The sequence below is a fragment of the Tamandua tetradactyla genome, chromosome 2 (assembly GCF_023851605.1).
Source record: "Tamandua tetradactyla isolate mTamTet1 chromosome 2, mTamTet1.pri, whole genome shotgun sequence".
Classification (NCBI taxonomy): domain Eukaryota; kingdom Metazoa; phylum Chordata; class Mammalia; order Pilosa; family Myrmecophagidae; genus Tamandua; species Tamandua tetradactyla.
The window spans coordinates 180,758,092-180,763,923 of NC_135328.1; positions in this window are offsets into that span (position 1 = coordinate 180,758,092).

Consider the following 5,832-nt stretch of genomic DNA (forward strand, 5'->3'; position numbering starts at 1 on the left):
TAGGGAGTTGTGGTAAACACAGACCTGGGTCTGCTGACTGATTTCCCCTCCCCGCCCCTTTTCCCTCAATCCTCAATCTTGCTGCCACACAGGAGGCAGGAGGCAGGAAAGGGAGGAAGCCAGTAGTTTCCGCCTATTGAGGAGGGATGGGGGAGGACACTGTTCTGGGGTCTCCCCGCCCCCAGCACGTACACACAATATGGCCCACGTGATTCTTCTTGTGTAAGCTGTAGAACACAGATAGTTATGCCGGTATCCAAGGGGGCAGTTTACGTATATAACGCAAGGATCTTTTGGGGCTGACGATGTACACTCTCAAAGGGCCCTGCGACTTGGGCAAAAAGGGCCTTCATCTCTGTTTTGTATAACTCCCTCATTTACAGGTGGGAAAACTGAACCCCTGTGGCTTTTGAGGGTCTTCTAAGGTCATGGCAAGGCTGGAACTTGAATTTCTGACTCAGTCTTTGCTTTCTCTATGTTGGTTGTCTTTCTTCAGGGGCCAATGTTAGGCAGACTCGGGAACATATGGGGCGTGAGTCTTTTGAACTTGCAGCCCTCACTCAGCTTAAGCTCTTACAAACTCAAGCTGCTTCAAGGGCTGAGGCTTAACTTCTGCCTGTTGTCATTTATTTTGCAGTAAACCCATGGAAATCTGCCAGAGATGCACTTACTCCTGAGGGATTACAGAGTCCTGAGAGCAGTTCCAGGACTGCTCTGCAAAAATCCTTCAAAGCCCCCCAGATCATACCCAGACTCATCTCTCACTTCTCCAATTCTCGCCACCACAGGCGGTTCCCAGAACAGACCATGAACCATATACATGGAATGCCCGCTGGGGTCTCTCCTTCCAGAGGGCAGAGGGAGGGGTCTGGAAGAGGTCAGATGGTTGGGCTCCTTGGGAAATTCTGTAGTGCCTCTGGAATGGTGTGGTTGGGGTTGGGATGATACCTATGGGGACTTGGGTCTGGAAATTCAAACCCTCCCTCTGGGGTTGGGTTGTTTTCCAGTGTCTTCCTGTCCAGAGTCTCAAATTCACTTTCCTGGGAAAACCCGGACCCTGTGGCTTGGTTGAGCTGACTTAGGTCTGGGACTCTTCTGAAAGCACCTGAAAAGTCCCAGAAGAGTCTGGGACTCTTCTGAAAGCGCCTGAAAAGTCCCAGAAGAGAGCTTGATTCCTGCAGCAGCATGAAAAAGGGCCAGGGAAGACCACCTCTTTCATGAGGTCCACAGTTTCCCCCATTCCTAGTCTGGGGCTGGAAAGTGTTTTCTTCTGGACAAGGCTGGGGATGGGGGTGGAGCCGGGCCATGACTGTTGCTTTAAATTTCAGCTCATCTTGATGTCGGAGACAAGAAAGAAACTGGAAAATGCTGGCACAGTCTTGCCTGGTAGAGTTATAGGCAGTATACACTGTTTTTTGGGAACTTTTCCCTTAGTTCTGGGAAAAAATCTAATGGGCCTGGTGTCATTTTGCAAATGTCTGGAGAAAGCTTGGACAGCATGTGTTCCTCTTGAAAATGACACAGATAGTGGCACAGGTATTTCCTCTGAATGTAGAAGTTAGAGACTGTGACACTAAGGCAAAGTCTGCCAGGACTATCTACTCACCCCACTTTCAACTGAGAAACAAAACTTAATAGCAATGATCCATAAATAAAACATGACATGAAAATAATGTTGTATATGTGTAAAAATATTTATTTTACATTTGCCAAGATTATATTGCAAATAACTTAATTTGCACGAGTTTACAAACAGCATTTCCCACATGAAATACCACTGCACAAACAACTTTCTGAGTGGGTTGTGCATGCACCTGCTTTTGCAATAGGAATCATTAAACCATAATGCATATCTTAAAGTACCAGTTGCTGGAAAATTAAAGACTAAAAATAATGTTAATGCAAATATGTGGTACCACACATTTTAAACTTAACTCCCAAACCCAAAACAAATGAAATTGATAATGATAAAGCTAAATTAAAGGTGTTCTAGTTTGCTAGCTGCTAGAATGCAATATACCAGAAATGGAATGGCTTTTAAAAAGGGGAATTTAATGAGTTGCTAGTTTACAGTTTTAAGGCCGAGAAAATGTCCATAGAAGTCTATAGAAACGCCCAATCGAAGACAATCCAGGAAAAAATAACTTGGTTCAAGAAGGCCAGTGAAATTCAGGGTTTCTCTCTCAAGTGGAAGGGCACATGGTGAACACAGTCAGGGTTCCTCTCTCATCTGGAAGGGCACATGGCTAGCACAGCATCATCTGCTAGGTCTCTCTCCTGGCTTCCTGTTTCATGAAGCTCCCTGGGAGGCGTTTTCCTTCTTCATCTCCAAATCACTGGCTAGTGGATTCTCTGCTTCATGGTGCTGCAGCATTCTCTGCTCTCTCTGAATCTCTGAGGAGCGGGTTATACCTTCTCATGGCTATGTTGTTCTGCTCTACTCTCTCTGAATCTCTCATTCTCCAAAATGTTTCCTCTTTTATCGGACTCCAGTAAACTAATCAAGACCCATCCAAATGGGTGGAGACATGCCTCCCTAATCTAGTTTAACAACCACTCTTGATTGGGTTACATCTCCAGGGAGATGATTTAATTACATACAGTATTGAATAGGGATTATTCTGCCTTTACGAAATTGGATTTTAATTAAAACATGGCTTTTCAAGGGTACATACATCCTTTCAAACCAGCACAAAAGGTAATGGAACAAAAAAGCAAGAAGAGCAGTGTGATGATTAGGTTTGAGTGTCAACCTGACCAATTGATTATACCCAACTGTCTGGTCAGGCAAGCACTGGCTTGACCGTTGTTGCAAGGCTATTTTGTGGCTGGTTGCTAAACTAGGAGGCAGGTGTATTAAGTCATCAGTCATTTGATTGCATCTGTGGCTGATTATATCTGCGATCAACCAAGGTGTGCCTCTCACAATGAGATAATCCAATCAGTTGAAGGCTTTTAAGAGAGAAAAGTCTCTTTCACTTCTTCACTTCTTCAGTGAAGTTCATTCAGACCCTTTTTCAGAGCTGCCAGCTTCATAGCCTGCTCTATGGATTTTGGACTCTTCCATTCCCTCAGTTGTGTGAGACACCTTTATAAATCTCATATTTACAGATTTCTCCTGTTGGTTCTGTTTCTCTAGAAAACCCTGATGAATACAAACAGGATAGCCAACTCTATATAATACTGCTAATTCATTGCTAACAAAGCCGCCTTCCCGCAAATAGTAGGAATTCCAGCTGTCTGCAAGTGGGCACATACTGGCCTGCCAAGGATTTCAGAATAGCCAAGCTGCAGAGGTTTTTTTTTTTTTCCTTCAGTAAACTCTACATGCTACTTTTAGTTTCCAAATACCAAATTTCAGTGACCTTCATTTAGAATGTTACTCATAAGCAGCCCTTAGCTGGAGGTAAAAAGGAAAATTAATGGAATTACGTATTGTTTGTGTTTTTGAAACTGTTCAAGACCCATCAGGGCATTCTTGTGCCGCATAGCAGACTGTGGAGCTAAAGAGATTTGCATTTGCTTGATGGTGTAAAATGTTTTTGAGTGATATTGAAAATTGTTGTGGATTTTTCATAGCCAACTTGTAGACTTTGATTTGCTTCTTTTGGAGTTGTAGTCCTTCGGTAAAACCAGATTAATGAAACTAGCTTCACAAGCATCCCTGCAGGCTTCTATTTTCTGAGCCCCTTCCACAGGCTAGACCCTGTGCTATGTCCTGAGGATACAGTCATGAGAAGGGCAGACATCATGCCTTGAAATATATAGTCTAAAACATAAAAGTGGTTTCATGGCAGAAGACTTGAAGCATCAAGACATTTGTCCAAAGAATGAGAGCCAACCTACTTTTTTTGGAAAACCCCATATCTTACTGGTATTCTTCTTAGAGACTGTATGTATGATTTAGTGACGCACATAGTGGCATTTCTGATGCATGCTGGGTTTCATTTGGAATGGTCTTTCTTTTCAGGGCCTAGTTTCCAGAATAACAACTGCAGAGCCCTAGGGAACTGCATTTGGATCTGAGGAGTTGATTTAACTATAATGAGGCACAAACCAGATTGTACTGCATTTCTTTCCTGCACATGTTCATAATTACCCAATCTAAGAAAAATGATAAAAATATTGAAGCTGTCTTTTCTGTTTTTTCACATGGGCAGGCACCGGGAAGCGAACCCGGGTCCTCTGGCATGGGAGGCAAGCATTCTTGCCTGCTGAGCCACCGTGGCCTGCCCTGTCTTTTCTTTTTTTTAAAACACTTTTCATAAGAAATATCCACACACATATAGTCCAACCATATTCTACAATCAGTGACTCACAATATCATCACATAGTGTGTATTCTTCACCATAATAATTTTTAGAACATTTACATCACTTCAAAAAAAAAAGAAATAAAAAGAACTCATATATCCCATATTCTTTGCCCCCCCTCCCATTGACCCACAGTTTTTCAGTCTATAATTTTTATCCTGTATCTCCCCCATTGTTTATTTATTTTTTATCCTTTTTTTTTTTTTTTTTGCTCATCTGTCCATATGCTGGATAAAGGGAGCATCAGACACAAGGTAAAAGCTATATAGTTGTACAGTCTTCTACAAGAATCAAGGCTACTGAAACACAGTTCAATGATTTCAGGTACTTCCCTCTTGCCACTCCAATAAACCATGAACTAAAAAAGGATATCTATGTAATGTGTAAGAATAATGTCCAAGATAACCTCTTGACTATGTTTGAAATCTCTTAGCCACTGAGACTTTATTTTGTCTCATTTCTCTCTTCCCCCTTTTGGTCAAGAAGGCTTTCTCATTCCCATGTGCTGGGTCCTGGCTCATACCCGGGAGTCAGGGTCCATTTTGCCAGAGAGATGTACACTCCTGTGAGTCATGTCCCACATAGTGGGCAGGGCCGTGAGTTCACCCTCTGAGTTGGCTTAGAGAGAGAGGCCACATCTGAGCAACAAAAGAGGTTCTCTGGGGGTGACTCTCAAGCATAATTATCCGTAGGCTTAGCTTCTCCTTTGCAGGAATAAGGTTCATAGTGGCAAGCCCCAAGATTGAGGACTCAACCTATTTAAATTGTCCCCATTGCTTGTGAGAATATCAGGAATTTCCCAGATGGGGATGTTGAATATTTTCTCCTTTCTCTCCAGTCCCCCAAGGGGACTTCAAATATTTTTTTATTCTCTGCCTGTGCAGGTTTGAATTTGTTGTGTACCCCAGAAAAGCCAAGTTCTGTAATCCTCATTCGGTATTGCTGGGTGGGAGCTTTTTAATTGTTTCCATGGGGATGTGACCCACCCACTTGTGGGTGGGACCTTTTGATTAGATGGTTTCCATGGAGATGTGTACTCACCCATTCAAAGTGGGGTTGCTTACTGGAGCCCTTTAAGAGGGCTTGTTTTGTCCCAGCCCATGACTTCCCCAAAAAGCAAGCAAGCAAACAAACAAAAAACCAAATAAAAATTCAACAAATGGTGCTGCAGTAATGGGGTACTCACATGGAAAAAGAATGAAATGTGACCTCTGCCATACAGCACACACACAAAAAAGAGGGAACTATTTTGGTAAAAAGCTATAGAGCCACGGAGCCACCAGAACCAAAAGAGCCAACAGAATGGATAGAGCCCCAGGGAAGTTGTTGAAGAGAGAGCTAGCAGATCTTGCCATGTGCCTTTCCAGCTGAGAGAGAAACCCTGACCATCACTGGCCTTTTTGAACCAAGGTATCCTTCCCTGGATGCCTTAGATTGGATATCTTTATAACCTTGCTTTAATTTGGACATTTTCATGACCTTATTAGAACCGTCGACTAGCAACTTAATAAATACCCCT